This window comes from Rhipicephalus sanguineus, chromosome 1 (genome assembly GCF_013339695.2).
Source record: "Rhipicephalus sanguineus isolate Rsan-2018 chromosome 1, BIME_Rsan_1.4, whole genome shotgun sequence".
NCBI lineage: Eukaryota > Metazoa > Arthropoda > Arachnida > Ixodida > Ixodidae > Rhipicephalus > Rhipicephalus sanguineus.
The window spans coordinates 315,851,413-315,876,451 of NC_051176.1; the positions used below are offsets into that span (position 1 = coordinate 315,851,413).

Here is a 25,039-nt window from a genome sequence, read left to right on the forward strand (position 1 = left end):
GAGCACCGGCAGCTGGACCGGACTTGTTAATCGGATCCGTTCGTGATCGCGGTTATGAGGGGTCTAAGTGTAGTGAAGTGCGAGGTATAGTGCAGCTGGTATGCGGGATGCCTCTTACGATAGTAGCGGGATGCCTCTTACGATGGTAACTGCAACTGGTAGCAGGATGCCTCTTACGATGAAATGATCTATGATGCCTCCTGTCGCGGACGTGGCAGCGAGGTCTGCTGATGCCCTCTCCACATCCAATCCGTCTTTCACGCAGTATAAAGACCAAGCGTTGTTGGGTCTTGATAAATGAATGTTGAAGTCACCGGTATTGATGAGAGGCCAGGTAAACTCGGCAGATTTATTGTAGGAAGCACTGACGCCGGTTTTTGCATAATCCACGTGGTCCGCAACGTGGACCACGAGTGGATGGTAGTTCAGCGTCTTTGAGGGGTGTTCTGTCTTCAGTTTCCTCACTTTCCTTGTGTCCGCCGCGGTGGTGTAGTGGTTAAGGTGCTCTGCTGCTGACCCGAAGGTCGCGGGTTCAATCCCGGTCGCGGCAGTCGCATTTCGATGGAGGCAAAATGTTAGATGCCCATGTTCTGTGCGATCTCGGTACACGTTAACGTATACCCGATGGTCAAAATTTCCGGAGCGCTTCGCTCCCGCGTCTCTCACATCATATGGTGGTTTTCGGACATAAAACCCCAGCAATTATTATTATCACTTTTCTTGCGTGTCAATGCGTGTGTTCGCGGTTACTGTGTTGGTTGAGACTCTGTATCACCTGGGGCACATACCCGCATAACATGAACTCTGGTTTACGGGTAAGTGCCACAGGTGATTGAGAGAAAGAGTTTCATGACTACGCGACAGGTATATTGCGTTATTCATGTCGTGACCAGCGAATCGTGTTCGTCATACACTGATCCCCTGCTATGCCAATTTTGGCATATAACAAGTTATGGAGATGACCAGGAGAGCGCCCAGACGTAGGTGGCTAGATAGATAGATAGATACGTAGACAGAAACGGCGAAAGTTCCTGAGGTTCGCTGAGAAATGCTTCGAATTTAAAATGTTCGCTTGAAAGTTTGTTAACTGCGACCAATTTTGTTTCATTTGAATGAAATGTCTGTTAGTATGTCAAAGGTTTTGTATTTCTTGCTGAAGGTATATTACTTTCGTTCCGAAACAAGTTATTGGGGTTGCTTTAGCTGCTTATCATGACAGCTCTTTATGCACTTCGCTGATAACGGCTTTTGCTTGCCGCATTTGTAATTGGGTAGAGTCGATGCTCTGCTTGCCGACCAGCTAGCGGGCTCCTATCTGATCACAAGATCTTCAATAAAAAGCATCCGCACAATGGTGCAAATACTGTTCTTAAGTTCTACCTTGCCCGTCAATGTATCACGGTTTTCGCGATACACGATCACCGGACAGGTGTGCATAAGCGAGAAGCTGGTAGCGACATTCTTGCGACTCATCGTGTTTACGTAGAGGACATAAGACTGCAATCACATTTATATTCTGCTTATCTGCTGGCGTAAAGCGTTGGTTAGCGATGTAAGCATTAATGCGCGGTCTTTTAACAATCTTTCTTTTATGAGAGAACAGCTGCTGCCCAGAAAACGTATCAGACATGTTCTATAGTTGCACAAAGTGCCGCAGGACACCGCTGCTATTCACTCTATATTGCCACTTAAGCTCCGATTACCCGGCGATTAGCAACAGTAAAAATATTTGGAGAAGACTAAAAAAAGAACCCATTATAACTAACTAAAATAGAAAAGCGGTTCTGCATCGAACACAGTGAATACGTATAGGAACATGAAACAGGCCGCATCCCCAAGAGCTAATAATAATTGTTCCGTTTAACGTCCCAGAGAACCATGATATGATATGATAGACGCCGTAGTGGAGGGCTCCAGAAATTTCGACCACGTGGTGTTATAAACTTAAATATAAACACAAGGGCATCGAATTGCGGCCGCCGCGACCTACGGGTTAGCATTCAAGCACCATAACCACTAGACCACCGCGGTGGGTAAACCCTAATAGCTATGAGAATTAGGCATTTAAGGTCAGACCACACAAAATTTAGTGCCCATGTAAAATAGCGTAAACCCACTCGTTGAGACAAAGGTAGCATTTTGTATAACAATGTTTCTCCAATTCCTTTGCTGACATCTTTGAGATGGCTTCTAATAATTTACATTATTATAATGAAAACTCAATTTCGCCATTTTACTAAGCAGTAAGCAGAATTTTTGTTACTGTATACTCCAAGCACGCGAAGATTATTATATATTTGTTCTCAACGTGCCCTTGACATAACAATAAACTTAAGTAGAATATATGTCTGTAAACAGTAGCAGAAATGATGCAAAAGTAAGAATAAAGCAGAGAGATTACCTTGCCAGCACGTTGAAGACATATTGCCGTAAGCAGACCCGAAAACAGCAATACTGAGACATAGGTAATGCATGGGATGGAAAAGGACAGCTTATAAAGAACTTGTGCTCACAGTCGAATTATGGTTTTGAAAACTCATTGAATAAAAGAAAAAGAGACGTACGCCAAGATTGCTTCTGTTAAGTGAATGCTTGTTGCGTTAAATGCAGCATCGGTAGCGGTGGTGCTATAGCTGTTCGAATTTTGTTTGCATATAAGTCAATCTCATTGCATATAAGTCAAACATGCATCGACGAGGTCCTTCAAATCGCCGATGTGTGAAAGCCACGAGACGCAAAGCAACCCATTTTCTCGCATTCTTCAGACCTCGTAACGAAGCACAACGCAAGAGAAACTTCGATAACGACGCTACAGCGGCATCAGAATTTGTGCAAAAACACACCGCACGCATTGGAGTACGGACAGTGACTAAGAGGCAAGTGCCATACCAGTGACACAACTGAAAAAAAATAAACCGCGAAAACAAAATGCCCTCTGGGCGTAGACGTTCGCGCGTTTGTCTGTCGAGACGACGCGAGCGCCACCAAGTGACTCTGTCCAACGATAGGGACGCTCACAGCTCATCCTCGCTGGAAAACTGTGGCGTAAAGATAAAATTACGTCACTCTCTTTAGTTTTATTCTGGTGGCTTAGTGGGAGCAGTATCGGCTTGAGAAGCGGAGTTCAATCAACGTTTATTATTTCGCATCGCAGTACCTTGTACTAAGATACACGATACATTCTTCAATGTATCGGAAATACAGATACTGATACACGTCTTTCGAGATGCATCGCGATACAGATACAAGATACCCAAAGAGTAAGTAAGATAGTATCGAAGACACATGTATCTTTGATACTGCCCAGCACTGGGCCCTACGCGAAGCTCGTTGCAGCCGGCGGTGGCGCCGACCGGCTGTGAGGCGCTTCGATGTTACATTTAGCAGTGTACCGCTACGTACAGCCATTTTGTCGCAGCCACAAAGTGTATAATACACTGATGTGTGTGGAGGTATATCTGAGCTCGCTTTGTGGGGCAGGACGGTTGCTTAGTTTATATAATGCAGCAAGGTCGATAGCTGGGCCACATGGGGATTCATAACGCCTGTGTTAAGCAGCACATGGAATAGAACAAATAGCTGAAAACACAAGTAAACAAAACACTCGGTACCGCTGCTTTTTCGTGTTTACTCTGCACTATCCTGTTTCGTGCGCCGCTTCACATACACATGGTGGTCTTTGACGTGTGCCGTTTCACGTTTTTCAAGCGGTTGATCTTGGCTTCTCGGCTCCTTATTTTGACGGCCCATGTGCTTAGCGTTATGGACGGCGACTGGGGCCGCTACCCACTATTGGTGCGAAGTGGTGCAGCGAGTGGCGTCCTCCTCACTTTCCCACCAATTTCTATACTACACTATACACTCTTGCTGCTTCTCTTGTTCTACCTCATTTTTTGTGTATGGTTCCTTTTATCTCTCTGTGCTCGTTCCCCCCTCGCCTTCCATCTTCACGTCGGACAACAAATCGGCCTTCTGCGAGCGAAGACGGTTCGTGATGATGACGGATTCAGTAGACACATTCAGCCCGGCTTGAACAGCTCCGCGCTTCAAAGCTAAATGTTTTCCACAAACTGCAGTGTACCACATTTGACCGAGACTCACAACAATAGTTACGCAAGCAATCGTGGGAATTAGACCACTTTAACAAGCACATTCATGGGATTCCTTATGGTTGCTGCAAGTGCAAAGTGCAGAAATCGCTCTTTCGAAATATAACGGCTTGGAGCGGGCGAATCTCGAAATTTGTGCATACGAAGAGGCAAAAACTGTCTTCGAATGTCGAATCGAATGTGTGTGCACGGCAAAAAAGTTACAAAATGAAAAGGAACAATATCTTTTAAAACTAAGATAACACATGTACATGTCATTAGCGGTGTGCTTTGCCAACTCAGTGTTGCACATCATGACAAATTGAAGGGTTCTACATGTCATTAGGCTTAAGCACGTCGAATTAAGAGAGAGAGCGACATAATATTCTTTAATGAAATGCCTGGAGAGGTTAGCCTGGTTGGTCGCCTGGCTTGCTACTCCAGGTGTCGGGTGATCACTATGGTATATACAATGATCACATATACACCATATACACACAAATAGTACGTACAGTCGCAAACCCACATTACACATAAAAAGAGTCATTCACAAGCCTTGGTTAAGCTGAGTGTTCCTCAAGAACGCCAACAGCGCTTTTGTGCTGCGCATCGCACAAGTGATGTCTTGCCACGGGCCGAGAAGGTGCCGCAGCTCCAAGCTCGAGCCGCGTTGCAAGTGAAGTGCTGCCTTCAGAATATGTCGTTCGGCGTCGTAACGGGAACAGTCGCAGAGTACGTGCTTTAGGTCTTGCCGAGTGTTACATGTGGTGCACGTGGGTGAGTCCGACTGCCTGATCTTGTGCTTGAAGTATTTCGTGTAGGCAACGTCGAGTCTCAGCCGGTGAATGCAGGTTTCATCTTGTCTGGTTAGTCCCTGCGGCATATGAAAGCTACACGTCGGGTCTATTCTGTGGAGCGGTGCGTATTGGTTATTTGCATCGCTCCATATTGTTCTCTGCAGGTTCCGCGCGAACGCAGATACCAAAATCGCTGCGTCTTTTCTTGAAAAAGGAATTTCGATTTCCTCAGATGCCGTGTCATGCACAGCTCTGGCAGCGGAGTCAGCTCGAACATTCCCTTCGATGCCCGAAGAACTTCTATCCTTGTACAACCTTTCTTCGACATTTGGAACTGTGCCGGCACATTGGAAAACAAGTAAGATCGTGGCATTGCTGAAACCAGGCAAGTCTCCCCGTTATATGGATTCCTACAGACCTGTGGCACTTGCAAGTTGTGTAGGAAAACTCATGGAACGAATGGTTCTGTCGCGCTTAGAATGGTTTCTGGAGAAGCAAAAGATATATCCAGACGCGGTGACTGGCTTCCGGAAGGGGAGATCATCAATCGAGAGTGTGATCGATTTAGTAACGACCGTTGAACACCAGAAACGGCGCCACCGATTGACGGCTGCAGTCTTCCTTGACATCAAAGGTGCATTCGACAATGTTCTGCATGACGCGATCCTGAATGCTCTTGAAGACCATGGCATTGGCGGCCGTATGCATCAGTGGATAGCCAGCTATCTTCAAGAAAGAGCAGTATTGATGACAACTGTAGACGGTGATACACACAACCATCCCGTCTATCACGGCGTGCCTCAGGGTGGAGTCCTGAGCCCAACATTATTTAATATTGCCACGCCCACTTCTTGTTTTATTTTGAATTATTCGGGTTTGACCAGCAAGGACGTTTATCACCGATCGACGCTGTCCGCAAAGCAGTGTTCGAGAAGCTTCTCGATTGTAGTAGATCGTTCTGTTAAGATTGCGCGCCGCCCGTGAATGTTCTAGCTTTGTCGAGAGATAATGCCGCCACCAGCGATATTGCTGGAAAGTTCGATAGCGCCTGTATAAAAGCCGACGCGCTTGACCGCTTGTCAGTTGATCGACGGTCGACGCTCTGTTCGCCGCTATCAGTTTATTGCTGTAGCTGGAGTTTCATTTTCCCGGCCACAAGTTCGGCCTAATAAAGAGTTTCATCTCGGACGTGCTGACTGCTGCCTTCGTCGACGTCACGACCACGTGACATCTGGTGGAGGTGCTGTTCCTTCATGATCCGGACGCCCCCGTCAAGCCGTGAACCCAGCCCCCAGCGCGGAGAAGACATCGACGCGAACCACGACCAGCGAGCTAGCCGTAGGCAACAGGGCCTAGCACCGGAGTACGGGCCTCTACCCGACAACACTCGGAACAGAAAGGCCAGGACCACGACTGCGGCAACGATGACAGACGCTGTGCCGCCCCCACCGATCCTTCTCCGGACGCCCAAGGAGCCAACAACCTTCCGCGGATCGTCATTCGAAGACCCGGAAAGCTGGCTGGAAGCCTACGACCGAGTCGCCGTTTTCAATGCCTGGACCAGCGAAGACAAGCTACGGCATCTCTACTTCGCCTTGCAAGATGCCGCTCGCACCTGGTTCGAAAACCAAGAGCGAACCCTGACAACGTGGGACACATTTCGCAACAGGTTCCTCTCTACCTTCACGAGCGTCATCGGCAAGGAGAGGGCCGAAGCGCTGCTTGAAACCCGTTCGCAGCTGCCAAACGAAAACGTGGTGCTCTTCACAGAAGAGATGACCAGACTCTTCCGCCACGCCAACCCCGAAATGCCGGAAGACAAGAAAGTTCGCTTCCTCATGCGAGGAGTAAAGCAGGAGCTAGCTGTTCGCGGGTCTGATGCGGAACCCACCGAGTACTGTCCAGGAATTTATCTCCGAAGCGACGACGATTGAAAAGACGCTGGAGATGTGCACCCGACAATTCAATCGCCGCTCGACGCCAGCTTACGCAGAAGTTCAATCATTCTGCTCCGACGACCTTCGTGAAACGATTCGAGTGATCGTGCGGGAGGAACTGCGAAAGCTTTTACCCACGCCGCAGCATCAAGTGGATTCAATCGCCAACGCTGTCCGCGAGGAAGTCCGGCAATCGCTTGGAATTCCCGAAGCACCGCAGGCTCAGCCGGAAGCCATGAGCTATGCTGCTGCAGCCCGACGCAACGCCCCCCCTCCTCGCCCGCGTCAAGACGCCGCACCGCCGCAGCAGTTCCGCCACCAGGCACCGCCGCCACCACCACCGACGCCATACCGCCCGCCGACAGGACAACAATGCGCCCCCCGAAAGACCGACGCTTGGCGTACCCCTGACAACCGCCCGCTCTGCTACCACTGCGGGGAGGCCGGCCACACGTACCGCCGCTGCCAGTACCGTCAAATGGGGCTACGCGGATTCGCCGTAAACGCGCCGCGCCCGCAGCCAGGCAAACGGCCTCGCGACATCGACGACTACCTCACCGGAACACAGTGGCAAGAACGACGACCTTCCCGCTCGCCGTCGCCCGGCCGTTACATGTCACCGCACCGCCGGCAGTACACTGGCCCAAACCGGGGCCGGTCGCCTAGCCCGTATCCGGAAAACTAAGGGCAGCAACCGATGGAGGTGCGGTTGCTGAACGACGAAATGCTGAAGATCCTCCGCCGTCGACGACGACGCCGCGACGAAGTTCCGAGCCCCCGCCGCACGCCGAACGACGTTCTGAAGACGAAACCTTGCGACCGGAAGCAGACCTGACGACGCAACGCGGAAGCAGCGGTGCAAACCGACGTAGCCGTGACCCGACGCCGCGACGTACACGCAATGCAAGACGGCGAACTAGCGACCTCGACGTATTATTCGACGGACACAACGTTACCGCTCTCGTCGACACTGGGGCCGACTATTCCGTCGTCAGTGGGTCATTCGCCGCGAAGTTGAAGAAAGTTAGGACTGCTTGGGAAGGTCCTGAAATCCGCACCGCTGGAGGTCATTTGATAACGCCGGCTGGAGTCTGCACAGCAAGCGTCAGCATCAGTGACCGAACCTATCCTGCGAGCTTTCTTATCCTGCAGCACTGTTCCAGGGACGTGATACTTGGGATGGACTTCCTAAGTGAACACGGTGCCGTAATAGACCTGAGATCTGAGTCAATAACACTAACCTCAGAAAAAGCGCTGCCGCCACACACGACGCCAGGAAAGCCCGTATTGAATGTGATAGAAGTGCACGTCACCATTCCGCCTCTCTCCAGCATCATCATTTCCGTCGGCACCGAAGAACACCCAGACCTCGAAGGTGTCATCGAGGGCGATCAGCACCTACTTCTCAACCGTCAGATTTGCGTCGCAAGAGGCATAGCCGAGCTACGTGATGCCAAAGCAAAGGTAGTGCTGACAAACTTCAGCCACGAATATAGGCACCTCAACATTGGTACGACGGTCGCCTACATCTACGAATTCGTGGAATCCAGCAATGCTCTCGCCCTCTTCGATGCTACCGAACCTGCTTCGACGAATCGACGAAACCAACCAGATTTCCACGTCAAACCGAGCCTCCCGAAGCACGAGCAAGACCAGCTAAAAACCCTGCTCCTACAATTCAAGGACTGCTTCTCGTTGTCGTCAAGAATTCGACAGACCCCAGTCGCGAAACATCGCATCATAACAGAAGAAAGCGCCCGACCAATCCGTCAGAGCCCGTACCGAGTTTCGACGCGAGAACGCGAGGCCGTCAAGAAACAGGTAGACGAAATGCTACGCGACGACATCATCCAGCCGTCCAAGAGTCCGTGGGCGTCACCTGTGGTGTTAGTGAGGAAGAAGGATGGAACCCTACGTTTTTGCGTCGACTATCGTCGCCTGAACAAGGTCACGAAGAAGGACGTGTACCCTCTCCCACGAATAGACGACGCCCTGGATCGAACAGTACTTTTCGTCAGTGGACCTCAAGACCGGCTACTGGCAAATCGAAGTCGACGAGAGAGACCCAGAAAAGACGGCCTTTATAACACCAGACGGCCTGTTCGAGTTCAAGGTCATGCCCTTTGGTCTTTGCTCGGCGCCCTCGACTTTCCAACGCGTTATGGATACAGTACTGGCCGGCTTGAAGTGGCAGACGTGCCTTGTGTACTTGGACGACGTTGTTGTGTTTTCCTCAAACTTCGACGAACACCTTCGACGCCTTGAAGCTGTACTTCAAGCAATCAAGACCTCCGGACTCACCCTGAAGCCTGAAAAGTGCCGCTTCGCGTACGAGGAGCTCTTGTTTTTGAGTCACGTGATCAGCAGCAATGGTGTTCGCCCGGACCCGCGGAAAACAGCTGCCATCGCTGCCTTCCCGCCACCCACCGGTAAGAAGGCCGTACGCCGTTTTCTCGGCTTGTGCGCCTACTACAGACGCTTCGTCAAGGAATTTTCACGAATAGCCCAGCCACTAACGCACCTGACGAAGACCGACGTGCCATTCAAGTGGGAAACGGCGCAAATCGAGAAATTTCAAGAGCTTAAACGACGCCTTCAGATGCCTCCAGTACTAGCGCATTTCGACGAAGACGCCGATACGGAAATCCACACCGACGCAAGCAGCCTAGGACTCGGCGCCATCCTCGTGCAGAAGACTGACGGGCTGGAGAGGGTCATCAGTTATGCTAGCCGGTCGCTATCAAAGGCAGAAATCAGCTATTCCACAACGGAAAAGGAGTGCCTGGCCATCATCTGGGCTACATCGAAGTTTCGCCCCTACCTCTACGGCCGGCCCTTCAAAGTTGTGAGCGACCACCACGCCTTGTGTTGGCTAGCTAACTTGAAGGACCCTTCCGGTCGCATCGCACGGTGGAGCCTACGACTGCAAGAATTCGACATTCACGTTGTTTACAAGTCCGGAAGAAAACACTCTGACGCCGACTGCCTGTCTCGTGCCCCCGTGGACCCGCCGCCGCAAGACGACCAGAATGATTACTACTTCTTGGGAACCATAAGTGCCGACGACTTCGCTGAACAACAGCGATCCGACCCGGAACTCAGAGGCCTTATGGAATACCTTGAGGGCAAGAACGCCGTCGTTCCGAAAGTGTTCAAGCGAGCACTGGCGTCGTTTTTCTTACGCAACGGCGTTCTCCAAAAGAAGAACTCGCCACATCGAGCCAAGTACCTTCTCGTGGTGCCTCCAGAATTGCGACCAGAAGTCCTCGAGGCCCTGCACGACGACCCAACAGCAGGACACCTCGGTGTTTCCCGAACGCTGGCAAGAGTACAGGAAAAGTACTACTGGCCGCGCCTTGCCGCCGACGTCACTCGCTACGTAAGTACATGCCGAGACTGTCAGCGACGCAAGACACCGCCAACAAGACCAGCGGGCTTTCTTCAGCCGATCGAGCCACCTCGGCGACCGTTCCAGCAGATCGGGATGGACCTCCTGGGGCCGTTCCCTACGTCGACTAACGGTAATAAATGGATCCTCGTAGCTACCGACTACCTGACCCGCTACGCCGAAACAAGGGCCCTACCTAGAGGCAGTGCGGCCGAGGTAGCGAAGTTCTTTGTTGAAGACATCGTTCTGCGTCATGGCGCCGCAGAGGTCCTCATCACCGACAGAGGTACGGCGTTTACAGCGGAGCTAACTCAGGCGATCTTGAGGTACAGCCAGACAAGCCACCGCCGGACCACTGCCTACCACCCTCAAACCAATGGCCTCACCGAGCGGCTAAATAAGACCATCGCCGACATGCTGGCCATGTACTACGTTGACGTCGAGCACAAGACGTGGGATGCCATCCTTCCGTACGTGACCTTCGCATACAACACCGCTGTGCAAGAAAGGAAGCAGATGACGCCGTACAAGTTGGTGTACGGACGGAGCCCGGCAACGACGCTCAACGCCATGTTACCAAACGTGACCGACGAGGAAAACATCGACGTGACCACCTACTTACAACGTGCCGAAGAAGCTCGACAGCTCGCCCGCCTGCGCATCAAGACCCAGCAGTACACCGACAGCCGTCGCTACAATCTTCGACGACGTTTCGTGGAATACCAGCCCGGCGACCGTGTTTGGGTCTGGAAGCCGATACGCCGACGTGGGCTTAGCGAAAAACTCCTTCGGCGATATTTCGGGCCATACAAGGTTCTTCGACGCCTCGGCGCTCTTGACTACAAGGTCATCCCGGACGGCATTACGAACTCCCAGCGACGCCGCGCACGACCTGAAGTCCTCCATGTCGTGCGCCTTAAGTCGTTTTTTGCGCGTTAGCGAACCTGGGGACTTGTAATTATTGTAATTTATTTATGTATGCACTTGTTTTTTTTTTCTCTCTTCTCTGTTCTTTCACAAGCATCGGGACGATGCTTTTTTCAGAGGGGGGCAATGCCACGCCCACTTCTTGTTTTATTTTGAATTATTCGGGTTTGACCAGCAAGGACGTTTATCAACGATCAACGCTGTCCGCAAAGCAGTGTTCGAGAAGCTTCTCGATTGTAGTAGATCGTTTTGTTAAGATTGCGCGCCGCCCGTGAATGTTCTAGCTTTGTCGAGAGATAATGCCGCCACCAGCGATATTGCTGGAAAGTTCGACAGCGCCTGTATAAAAGCCGACGCGCTTGACCGCTTGTCAGTTGATCGACGGTCGACGCTCTGTTCGCCGCTATCAGTTTATTGCTGTAGCTGGAGTTTCATTTTCCCGGCCACAAGTTCGGCCTAATAAAGAGTTTCATCTCGGACGTGCTGACTGCTGCCTTCGTCGACGTCACGACCACGTGAAATATTGTACTTGTTGGCCTCGTTAAAAAGTTAGGAGGCAAAATCTCGGTATCTGTGTACGCAGATGAGATCTGCATTTGGACCACGAGTCTAACGCGTTTGCAAGTACAGACGAAGCTACAACGTGCGGTTCGATAACGTCTACATGTCTTAATAACCGCGGACTGCAACTCTCCCCGACAAAAAGGGCAACCCTGGCGTTCTCGAGAAAGTCAATGGCTTGCTACCCTGTAGTGATTGATGGGAACGTCATACCTTCGGTAATTCACCACAAGTTTCTCGGAGTTATCATCGACCGGGATTTATGTTGGTCGAGGCACATCTCTGCAATAAGAAAAAAACTAGACAGCTTTGTCCATGTCATTCGCCATATGTCTGGAAAATCGTGGGGGCCATCGAAGTCATCTCCACTACAGCTATACCAAGCACTTTTTGTTGGATACCTCCGCTACAGTGCTCCTGTTCTTTCTCGTGTTTGCACATCTGCTGTCCGTACACTCGAGAGTGCTCAGGCCCGCGCCCTCAGAATTTCCCTAGGAGTACCTCGATGTACTTCTACGTGGGGTACTATTACAGAAGCACGTGCTTGTCCAGCTCGCGTTTATCTTCAACACGAGCCACTGCGAGTACATCTGAGGTTATTGACAAGGCACCGAGACCATCCTCTGAGAGACATTATTAACGCACGGCCCAATGCTGCATACTCGGAAGCTGTGATGTCGCAGCAAGATCTGCTGCCCTCGAATTATGCACCACAAGCGACTCCCGGAGTACCTCTCTGGACGATGCCTAAACCGATCGTGCGACTCTCGATTCCGGGGATAACAAAGAAGTCGTAAATACCAACCGCTGGACTTAAGCATTTTGCTTTATCGTACATTGCCTATATGTACGGATATACGGTGCATATTTTTGCTGATGGGTCTGTCACGCAGACCTCCTCAGCAGCAGCTTTCACGGTTCCTTACATGGGCATCACGAAACGCTTCAAGATAGCGCATCGGACATCATTTACTGTGGCTGAGCTGACCGGCGTCCTACAAGCTGTCCGCTACATTGTACAACAGTCCCGCGAAATGGACATTATTTTGCGACTCCAAGCCGGCACTTCAACTTACCAGAAATTACATGAAGCAAGGAACCGCATACAGGCCTCTGGTGTGTGACATAATGAATATGTTAACTGAATCGTCTCAATCCGGGCATACCGTTGCATTGCAATGGATTCCCAGTCACTGTGACATAGCTGGGAACGAGCACGCTTACGCAGAAGCAAAAATGGCGCACACTAACGGCGAAGTCATATCAATTCAATTTTCCCGATATGACATCAATGGCTTGCTGTCTGAGTCTATGACCACAACACGCTTATTGAATGACCCTAATTATCGCCAAGAACGTCTTTACAGACTTGACTCTGATCGTACTTTTCGGCTTCCATTCCGGTTAAGAAGAGACCAGGAAACATTACTACATAGATTGCGGCTGGGTGTTGCGTATACACGAAGATACCTTTGCCAGATTGGGCAGCAGTGAAACCCTAACTGCAGTGTGTGTCACACGTCTGAGACTATTCACCACATCCTGTGCGTGTGCCCTCAGTACGCGACCGAAAGACAATCACTTAAGTGCGTCGTAGATCGTCTGGACTCCCGACCTTTTTCGGAGGAGAAGCTTTTGGGTGCTTGGGAGCATGCAGACCAGGCCCAACGAAGTTTAAAGTGCCTATTGAGATTTCTCAGCGATACAGGTTTTGATGCTCGTCTTTAGAGCATGTGCGGCATAAAGACTTTTGCGCGTGTCCTGTCCCCCTGCAATACAGTGCGTACAGTGACTCGTTGTGCCATACCATAGTCGCCTATCATCACACCTCCCTCTTTCCCTTTCTTTCCCCTTCCCCCTTACCCTCGTGAGGAGTAGCAGGCTAGAAACCCGCTTTCCAGGCCGACCTCTCCTCCTTCTTGTCATTAAAACATCTTCTCTTCCGTTCGATGCTGCAGTGAGTGGGCAGCCACTGCAGCACTACATCGTGGTGTAGTTCATGAGCATTATTGCCTAGGCGCCTGATGTCTAGGACTAGTTGATCTTGCGTACGTGGAGATTTCAGGGACAGCAGTGCGGCTCGTGAGTCAGAGAATATCACCCAAGAGTCGGGTCTCTGATCTTTAATATATGCAAGCGCCCTCCGCAATGCAGCCAGCTCAGTGGCAGCGGCGGATGTACAGTGACAGAGTGGCTGTGATGGTGACATTCGCCGACGGTATCCACACAACTACAGCAGATGATCCATCTGTGACAGACCCATCTGTATAAACGTGACGGCGGGTTCTATAGTTGGTGTTAATGTGTTCGAGAGCGAAGTATGTCAACGCTGGCCCAGGTGTGTTTCTCTTGCTCTTGAACCCCGGCACTGTCGTGACTATCGTCCAGGAAGGAAGCTGCCATGGAGGCCTCGTCAATATCGACGGCTTTTCATACGTCGGGGGGAGAAACATTCGCACCTCAGAAGGGCTGACTGAAGCAAGTGGATGATCTTGTACCCTCGCCGCAAAACGCAGACAGACCCGCCGGAACTCTTGCTTCATTACCAGGGCAGCCGAAAGACGTTTGCTTTCTGTCAAGGTCCCTACTGTCGATGTATTTTTCGGTAAACCTAGGCACACCCTCAACGTTTTGGCTTGCATGCTGGTGAGCACCTGAAGATTTGATTTGGTGAGGCCCTGTAGTGCAGGAAGACTGTACCGCAGGAGACCTTCACATAATGTTGTATACATGCGGAGCAGCCTTCAGCTTTACTTGACATCATGCGGAAGGTGTTCGCGTATGATGCGAGCTTCTCTTTTAGTGATCGAATGTGAGGAGGCCACGTCATGGATCTATCGAAGATCACTCTCAAGAATTTGTGACTTCACACGTATCGGATGTGAGAGCCCGCAATCTTTAACTTGTAGTGCAACATATCCCGTTTGGTAAAGGCAATGGCTGCACACTTGTCGGGTGACATGGACAGTCCACGTGTTCATAAAAGTCTCAATGGATTTAATGGCCTTCTGCAGTCTTCCGCGTAGTACTCGACGGTTGCGGCGACTGCACCACATGCAGATATCATCTGCATATATGGATATCTCAACCGATGCAGGGACACATTTTTCCAGACCAATGAGCGAAATATTAAATAAATTCGGGCTTAATACACCACCCTGAGGGACCCCACGAGGCACTATATGAAAAGTGGTGTCGCCGTCTTTCGTAGTCATGTACACCGACCGGTCAGTGAGATAGTCAGAAATCCAGCTGTACATAGAGCCACTGACTCCTGCAGACCTCAGAGTGTGTAAGACCGCCTCGTGTGTCACGTTATCAAATGCACCCTTGATGTCGAGGAACACAGCAACGGTAACGTTATGTGCAAGTTTGTTAAGACTAAAGCAGTTAGCAAGACTGATGACGTTATCTACGCTATTGCGGCCCTTTCTGAATCCCGACATCTGTGGGGGATAGGCGTTAGTGCTCACCAGAACCCAATCCAGACGCATCAGCACCATCTTCTCCATAATCTTTTTCACACAGCTGAGAAGAGCTATCGGACGATATGAATTTATATCTGTTGGAGTCTTGCCAGGTTTGAGGACAGGGATGATTCGAGCCCGTTTCCAACTAAGTTCGAGGCGCCCTCTCTTCCAGCTGGCATTGAAGATAGCAAGAAGGTGCATCTTCGCCTTGTCACCCAGATGTGATACCTCAGCATAGCTGATGGAGTCAGGTCCAGGAGATGATATTTTGGTTACTGAAGCCAGGGCGCCAGGCAGTTCCTGGAACGAGAACGGCTCGTCCGTCACACTAGTGTCTACTGTCACAGCAGCAGAGACATTATGTGCCAATCGTGGTATGGTTGTGATCGCCGTTGCTGTAGTTATCTTGTAGCAAAAAGCCTCCACCATGTCCAACTCACTGACGTTGCGGGACAATGCAACAGAACTAAAGGATGCAATTGTGTCTGCGGGATCCTCAAGCTTCGCGCTATATTCCATATTCTAGACAGAGGTTTCCTGGGATCAAGCGTGCAGCAGAAAGTGCGCCACTGTCGCTTGTCCAGCTTGTCTAGATCACGTTGAATGCGTTTCTGCGTTCGCCTGGCTTCCCGAATGTCGTCTATAGATAGTGTTCTACGAGCACGCCTCTCAGATCTGCGGCGTATTGCTCGAAGTCTCTCGTACTCATTGACAGCCGTTTTGCGATTCCCAGGCGGCTTGAGATGCTTAGTGCTACTGTGCTTTTTTTGACATATAGCATCCACGTAGGGGCGTAGCCAAGGGGGGGGGGGGTTGGGGGGGTTCAAACCCCCCCCCCGAAATTTTTCAGTTTAGCCTGCTTATATATACACGCACGCATACAAACGCACGCACGAACATACATAAAGTATGGTTGAACCCCCCCCCCTCCGAAAAAAATTTCTGGCTACGCCCCTGCATCCACGAATTCCTCGTAGGTCATCTCAGATGAGTCCGAATCTTCGGGAGTTGCGCTGTACACTTTCCAGTCAGTGCAGCGAAGAATCCTGCCTTTTATATGCCGCAGAGGGCAGCTCAAAGAGACGTACGTTGGCACGTGGTCGCTGCCGTGACTTTCAATATCTGGCAACCAGGTTGCTGCCCGCGTGAGGCAAGAGGAAATCGTGGTGATGTCTAGCGCACTGGATCGATCTCCCTGGTAGAAGGTTGGCTGACCGTCGTTGAGAACTACCAGGTCATTTTTGTGAGCTACTTTTTGTGAGCAAAAATAAGCACTTCACACGTTGACAAGGTGAGCACTGTCTATGCATCTGAAAGTGAAAAATACCTTCTCCTGCGGAATTGAGACGGCACAATGCAGTGTGACGCTCGCACATAGCCTTTTCTTTTTCTGGAGCTTTAAATGTTGTTTATGTAACATTCTTGACCGTTATATTATTGTATGTGTTTATAGAACGCGAAAGTAAAACGTATACTGCATAAGACAGCTGCCGAATTAAGGTTGGTGAAAATTAAACCATTCTTGTCGCATTTGCGCGTGGGAGGGCACTAAAACCACCCAGATGTCGAAATGTAGTTGTGGCGTTGCAGTTGTGCACTAGTCTTCGACGAGCACGTGGAATGTTTCGAAACGATGCCATAATAGGGGAGTTTGATGAGGCCCTCGCTCGTTTCGCTCTTTCCTTCGCTATGCTCCGCTCTTTGCCGAACGAGGGGCGCTTTCTTCCTTGTGTTTTATTCTTTGCGCTAATACGTCTAAGGCAGTTATGCAAGTAGCCCAACAATTTAGGATAAGGGATTACTGGAATAAGGTAGACACTAAAGCATTATTGCAAGAAAAAAAAACACCCGACAGGAGGAATCGAACCTGCCACCAGCAGTTTCTCAGCCGAGGTCTCTGCCACTACGCCACGTCCCAACGCAGCACTCATGCCGTAAAAAGACTAGCCAAGACAGAGTTCACCGCTCGATTTCATTTTTACGGGTGGCATATTGAAGATAGACGTGATCTTCCTTTTCAAATAAAATGTGTGAAGAAACATCAGAATCCATTTGTGCAATGTGTAAATAATGTAGTGTATCGGTTCCCGTTTTCTTGCGGCAAGGTCTACTTTGGGAAGTCGGGGAGATGCCTGAATGATAGGCTAAGGGAACATAAGCACAAGTTGTGCCGTTATCGTGATGGGCACGTGTCTTGTCAAGCGTTGTTTAAAGAGTGCACAGTCTTATATAGGAATGCAGATAAGACTACCAGAGAGATTGTGGAAGCCGCCATGATCGCGAGTGCCGGTGATAGCTGTGTAAGCTGCCCGTCGGTGGCGCTGACTGCTAATGAATTGGCCTTTCTTGACGCTGCAGGTTTTCATGGGCGATGAGTGGTGCTTTGCGTACGGATCTATTTATACCGTTGCTTTCGAAAATAAACAATCAGTTGAAAGATAGCGCCTGTCCTGTTGTCTGTTCCTCCTCCGTGTGTGTTAGCGCTATGCCCCATTCTGAAGCGTTTAGTAGCCTTGTCGCAGGTGAAGAGTTGAGTAATGAAACTGCTACTTCTTTCTACGAGTTCCACAAATGCTTCCTGCGGGACATCGAAAAACAAAACAGCCAGCGCAAAGTGACGGACTCTTTTAAAAGTTCCTTAATAAATGCAGGCTCTGTGCCGAGAGTGTGCTGCTTGTGATCTTCTGGGCCGTGCTTTGGATAATGCAATTTTGGGATCTTATTTTTTATGCCCGTGAGAATGGCATCAACGAGATTCCACTGTAGACCTATAGACCAGTAGCGTCTATTGTGTTTCTCTGTCCGTGTGCTGCCCCTTCTTAACGAACCAAAGTATTACTGGACCTATAAGGGTTTAGTCGTACGAGTATGTATATATCCTCATTGTGTGTATATCCACTTTAGCTGGCAGCTGATTATGCCTGACATCACGCTGGCAGTAAATTTTCTGCAACGTACAGGACATTAATAAACAGTATACACTAGCGTACCGATCTGGGCGAGTAGGTGTGTTCATCTTGTATTACTGCACGAACACACAAGGACACAATAAAGGGCAGACACATGTTTAACGTTGCGTGTTTGTGCTGTAGTACATAGTGCATATACAGTACACACTCACAATGCCCTTTATTTTCCAATGTAAAGTGGCATTCTTGCAATCCCTTAATCTCCATCTACTGGCAGTGGTGTTCCAGAGGTGTCATGCTGCATCAACTAGACAGTGGTGTTCCAGTGATTCCAACTTGTGCTGCATCTACTTGCGGTTGTATGAATTTCACCTTCCTCGAGGTTAAACATGAACATTTTTCTGCTCAAAACTATGAAACGGCTCGCTCTATGAAAGCGTCTGTTTTAGTTGTACAACCTTTAGTATAACATGCAATTCTTAGCACCTGGTTGGTTGAATTATATTTTGGTGTTGATATAACGCAATGGTTTATTGTTAGTTTCAGAACACACTAAAATGCTTTCGACTTTTTGACTATTCAAGATATTGAATTCTTTTTTGAAATTGGTCTGTACGTTTTGTGCTGGCGGATATCAACAGTGTGGTGTTTAGCTCGCACTCTGTGGCAAAACTGTTTCTCTTGCAAATTATGTGGAACATCCACGACAAGTTGTGATTTAAGAACCTCAATTGTGTATCATTCAAAATGAGAGCACGAAATATGATATATAAACTAATACACACATAGACAAAGCAGCAGAGCACTGTTGTGTCTTTCTGTGTCTCTGTGTATAGGTTTTTGTTATGAGCAGTGCGGTATCAAGAAGCCCAAGCTTCAACTCCTCTCACCTCTAGTAATATTCGGCCCATAAGTTGAGCATTTTTCACAAGCTGAAAAAGGCGTTAAGCTTTATGCAAGAAATTTAGAAAATCGTGATTTATTTTCACTTGGGCCATGAGCATTTGTGGCCATGATACGGTTTTAGTGCTGGAATAGTGGTTTGTTTTCCTCAGGTATCGAAGCTTATTTTTCTCTTCATCAAGAGTTGCGTTCAAAATTAGGATTTATGGTTTCCTTAAAATTCGACACTGGGAGGTACGTGAAAACCACCTTTGCAGATAATTATTGTATCCAAGGGGATACAAAGTGGGATAACAATTACGGCTTTTAGCCACCTAATAAACTAAGATATAATAATGAACTTTTTAGTGACTGCAGCAAGCGGGCATACTTGTATTGAAAAGCTGGAGGCAGTCGCTTTTCCGCACACTTTCACTTGGCAGAATTCTTCTAGCATGTCTGTGCTTCGAGATTACGCATCATGCGCATCATGCGTTGGGTGCTGCCTAGCACCCAACACGATGGCTATCTTCCAAAAATATGGCACCACCTGACTCTTGCAATGAACACGCTTACAGTGACACAATACCAAATACACTACAATCGAAACATCCATAACCCAAAAAGGAGCAAGTGCCACCAAGGCCATCAAAGAAAACAGCCTACTGAGGGGGACAACAAACAAGCCTACCACCAGCCAGTCCTGTGATGTATGCTTCTCGTTTATTTCCCCGTTATTAGCGCTCTATTGCTTCGCATCAAATATGAGCCAACACATGTCTCCAAATGAACATACTAGCCCAAACCTCTTCTGAAGCAAAGTTGTGTCTGAGAAATACTGTTTCTTTTCTTAAATATATTCATTATCCAAGCATCACATCTACTGGTCACACTGGTTTTTAAGAGAGTGCTATGCAAAAAAAATAAACTCCAGGCCTGCGCAGAAAGCCCAGCACAGCCACAGCTAAAGCTGGAACAGCGGCATTTCTGGAGCCCGTGTCAGCCAGTTGGCCTCGCCTACCGCTGCAACGGAGCCGGTGAGTCGCGGTCGCAGCTGATTTCGTTCGCTCAAACCACGGTTGAGAGCAGCATGTTCGCTGCGCACGAATGCGCTTGTCACGTGGTTATTTTTGTATTTTGCGGGCTTTGTTTGCAGCTTGGAAAAAATGGTATACCTGAGACTCTCTTTATCGCAAATAATGCATTTGGGGTTTCTGAAAACGCTCTCGAACTTTGCAAGTCGCATTTCGTGCCTAAAGTCAATATTTAGCAGTTTAGTTAAATAATCATAATTAAGAAAATAATTATTTACCAAACAAAAAATTTTCTGTAGTCGCAAGGTGACTGTCAGCAATGTGCAACTCATTTCACTCGCCTTCGTCTAATATTGTATTTTTTAATCCTTCGCAAAAGATAGCTGCGACATCCGGTACATGTGGGTGCCACTTGTAATTTCATGATCCCTATATGCAGCACAACTGTGTGAGGACCGAGTTTGAAGCTTCAGGTGAAAACACGAGACTTACGCGTGGATCACTTTGCGGAGAGCCTTTCCAACCGAGCCTTCTTTATGCGAACATGAGAAACCAACACAAAGTGGCGTTTGTGCACAGGAAACTGGCTTAATGACATCCGCAGGAATACACGCATCAAGCCCTTACCTGAAGCTTGAAACTCGGTAATGAGGCATGGTACGAAATAAATGGCGTACACCCATCCAACACTCATACAGATAGGTGTGAATATGAGCTAGCACCCTAGTAAATGAAATTTTTACTGGACACCCTTTGTCTAGGGTGCTCAATTAACACCCATACAGAAGGTTGTAGGCAACAACACCCTTGGGGTATCCGTGTGACGAAAAACCGATTTACACCCTTAAGAGTGTAAAAATGCTTAGTGTGCAGTGTCAAACCGATGGCTAATAACCATTTGCAATTAGTGACATCTCGTTAGCGCTAATAGAATTTTTTTTCATTCCTTGCCTGTAATGAGTTCGTCCGCTTTCTGAAATGCCTGACGAGACAGCCAAATAAACAGCATGCTACGCAGGCTTGTGAATCGCACCTCGTCTCAGACAGGTTTGTCATGACGTCAGCTTTGTGTTGAACTGCGCTAGGGCAAAATAAATATTCACGGTCTGTGTCATGCGATAAGTGTCGTGTCATGCACACCACAATACAATGCAAATTCTCGCGTTGATAATGTACGTATTATTTTTACGCTATTTTGTCGCCTCCGTATGCCATATTGTGGACAACGTTTAAGCAACAGGCACACTCGCTCGCCAATTTTGAGACAGTGGGCGTTTATTTCAGCAATTTGGGGCACAAAAAGAAACGAAATTACTTTCCGCCGTCGATAGATGTGCCTTTTATGGCCACAATTAGGTAACATCTCAGATGAAAACCATATGCCTGTGCCTGCCTTCCTTGTAGCAACTCCAGTTAGCGATCCTCCTCGAAACCCCATATTCGCAAAATTAAATACCTTGTTGAACTCTGCTATAGCACAGAACAAGCAATCAAACTTTCCAATAGCGAACAAGGCACTCGGCCAGAGAGGCCTTGCTCGCGTAAACGTTCTTCACAACGTACAAGTGGTATTCTTTGAGCACTGGTGTAGCCAGGCGGGGGGGGGGGGTTCAAATTTTTCTGATATTTTTCAATTTTACAGGTTTCTGGCTACGACCCTGTCTGTTAAAGCTTGTACAGAGGTCCGACAAAAGGAACCTTACCGTCGTGCCCAGTGAGACCGATGAGCTCAACTTCTGTGATTCCGAGGCGATCCAGAAAGCGAGCTGCTCCCAGGCTCTCGGCTACCTGACGCAGCGATCGGTTGCCAAGGCTCGTCACCGCAGTCACCGGACCGCATCCATCCACCTGCTGGCGCATGGAAGGCCGCTTGCTGGGATACTTGATCTTCTGAACCTTTCCTGTCTTGGCCAGTTCGTCAAGCGACCCGTAGACCGGTCTTCTTCCCCCACTGTCGTCCGAGACGTCCGCTTCCTCCTCGGACTGCAGTGGCCCGAATGCAGCGGACCTCGGCGGTGCCAATCCTTCGTCAATATAGCGATTTTTCTGAAAGCCAGCCGGCGGCTGAATTTGGGCGAAGTTGGGGCCGTTCGGGTGAATGTGGTCCAGCAGCTCGGTGGGTAGCCAGACGTAGAAGGCTGGTATGTCGTCGGCGGCGCGACCTTTCTTGGCGCGAGCGAGCACCGGCTGCCAGCCGCCGTCCTCGACGCGCGGCTGGCTCAACTGGGCCGCGATCACGACGAGAGGCAGGAGCGTCCAGAGTGCGGCGTTCATCGCGGCGGAGGTGCTGCGGCGCGGTCTGTGCCGCCGCTTCTTAAGCTATGTCTGCGGCGAGGGGGACGCACTCGAAGGGCTTCCGGCGCACAAATGTCCTCGTGAGCGAGGAGGGGACCCAATGGGAAAGTCGCGCTGCAAAGACGTTCAACACCCCCGATAGCCTCGGTCAAAACATGTGGATTCTCCTGACCAGCATTGTCGGAAAACTCGGTCAATGTGTTACACGTAGGTAACAAAAATATGTATCGGTGGTCTAGTGGTTGTGGACGCGGGATCAAATCCCAGGCCGCATGTGGGTGGAGGCGGAATGCTTGAGACATGTCGATTTAGGTGCACGCTTGACCTCCCTCGTGGTTTGGGACTCTGATCGTTTAAATTCACGTCAGCGGTAACAACCCTCATCACGCGTTCCAAATATAGCGCAATGTCAAAGTTATTGATATTGGATTTTGACGCATTTAATTTTCATTTCGCACTGACTTCATCATCTCTACCCTCTGCCCGTAGCGTATGCGTTGAAACTGCTGCGTCCAGCGACTGTCAGTGGGGCGCTACGCGATTATTAACCGCTAAATGGCACTTCAATAGCGTCGTCTACCGAAACAGCAACATGTGTTGTCACGTAATCACGGCCACCATGTAGTCGCGTTAACCTTGAATGGGCCGAACAGTTTTCTTTGCCCCAGTATGTAAAAAAAATCGAAAACAACGCATACGCTCCATCGTTCGACCACATGTATACTTCAACATGCGACGTCTTTGTATTCACCGCTAAGTGGGAACGGGTGCAAGACGCTCTACACCGCAGGCTTCTTGCTCGCACAACATCGAGGAGTGTCACAGGTAGTCATACTACAGTGCGTACAGCACATCATTTCACAAATAAAGAGCATTTCAGGCAAATCGAAAAATATTGTGCCTGAACTGTTCATGACACTGAAGCCCGAAAAATGCAAGCGCCGAGATGCTACTTCGACCATCCTTCTTTTCTTTTGTGTGTGTGACCATCACATTCTTTGAACATAAACACAACATTTCCGGATTGCTAATAAAAGTGTCCCATGCGTACTTTTAGTGTTTTGGCAATGAATGCACAGCTTGTTCGCATACGTGCGTGCGCTTTCAACGTATCCCCCACACTTGCCTCCGGTCTCTACGGGATACTGGCAGCTACTCTCAAATAAATAAATAAAAGTTAAATAAATACAAAAGAACCAGACAACAAAAGAAGATGAAGACAGCTTAGTGGAAATGAACTAAACTGTTACTGCACTGTTTACCTAAACTAAGCTGTTTACCGGCAATTGGTGTTCGAGGTAAAGCACAAAAGCAACAAGTGGGCAAGCTCGCCCAAACCACAAAATACCTAAAGAAAAAAGAACAGATGAAAGGGACTATATCGAGATAAAGCAGAAACGGTTGAACCATCGAAGCTCTTCTGACGTTGGCTTATTTTAGGTGGTATTGAAAGCTTTATTAAAGGTAGTCTGACGAAAAAGCAGCGAGAGTTCACGATGGACAAACAGATAAACGCACCCTAGAATCTACAGAAGAATAAGTATGTCTAGCTCCAATACTAAAAGCGGAGCCTGCACACGTAAAAGAAGTTCACCGAAGAATAAGGATGGGCAGTTGCGTAGACAATAACCAGTGGGCCGTGTTGGCCCAGTGGTCATTGTGCTCGGCTGCTGACCTGCAGGTTCCGTTGCGGCCACAGCGGTCATATTTCGATTGAGTCGAAATGATAGAGGCCCGTCTCATTTCAGTGCACGTTAAAGAACCCCAGTTGCCTGAAATTATCCAGCGCCGTTCACCACGGCGTCTCATAGCCGGAGTCGCTTTGGGGCGTTAAGCGTGCATCCACGCGACGGACGGTTCGGCGCGGACGATATTTTCTCCGCCTCTTACACTTGCTAGCACTCGAGCTACGGCAAATCTCCGAGGTCATGTTCCGGCAATAGAGGCACCCGCTGAACCTACAGCTCTGAGAAAACGTGCACGGCTCTCGGAAAGAGTGCCAAACCGTCATGAATGCTTTGCCGTCGAAGCTTTCGGACACAGACCTAACGCAAGTACAAATGTCAGTTTGGGACTAACAGGCCACGCAATGCGTGACGAAGAGCGTAAAGATTCGAAGCGGGAAGATGTCGCTTCAGACAGTGCCGCCATACTTATTTTCTCGGCGCGTTCTGCTACTCGCTTCGTCCGCCGTCTGGATGCGCAGCCGGACGGCCGGCGGAACCATCGTCCGCGGAGCCGCCGTCGCGTGTATACACGCCTAAAGTGAACCTCAGTCTAAGCACACGGGCCTCAAGCATTTTCGCCTCCATCGAAAATGCGGCCGGGATTCGATCCCGCGACCTGCGGGTCAGCAGTCGAGCACTGTGGCGGGTGTCTACGAGCTATTTACAAAGGGATAGGACAAGGAGGGACTCCTTAGAATTCAATGAAACAAAAGAACAAACATTTATCCGCACGGGCTACTCGACAATCTTGAGTGATAGTGGTAAACTGCCATTCATGATCATTCATGATTTGAGAATGCTTGCCTAATTTGCTCCGTCTCGTCCTTATTCTTCCAGTTACTTCAGTTTTATGGTTCGCTTCCGTGGTTACCACCTGTCCTAAGTAGACGTATTCTTTCACAAATTCCAGTGCCTATCGCAAAGCGCTGTTCTCTTCCTAGACACATTACTTTAGCTTGATGCATACGAATTTTCAGACCTACCGGTCTGCTTTCTTTGTCCAATTCAGTAATCATGAGTTTCA

General features: G+C 49.2%; 1 pseudogene; it reads right to left on the reverse strand.

Moving 5' to 3' along the window:
• The window catches only part of LOC119379459 (transforming growth factor-beta-induced protein ig-h3-like), a 183,299-nt pseudogene extending 161,032 nt beyond the window's left edge, over positions 1–22,267 (reverse strand).
• Positions 22,268–25,039: the final 2,772 nt, after the last annotated feature.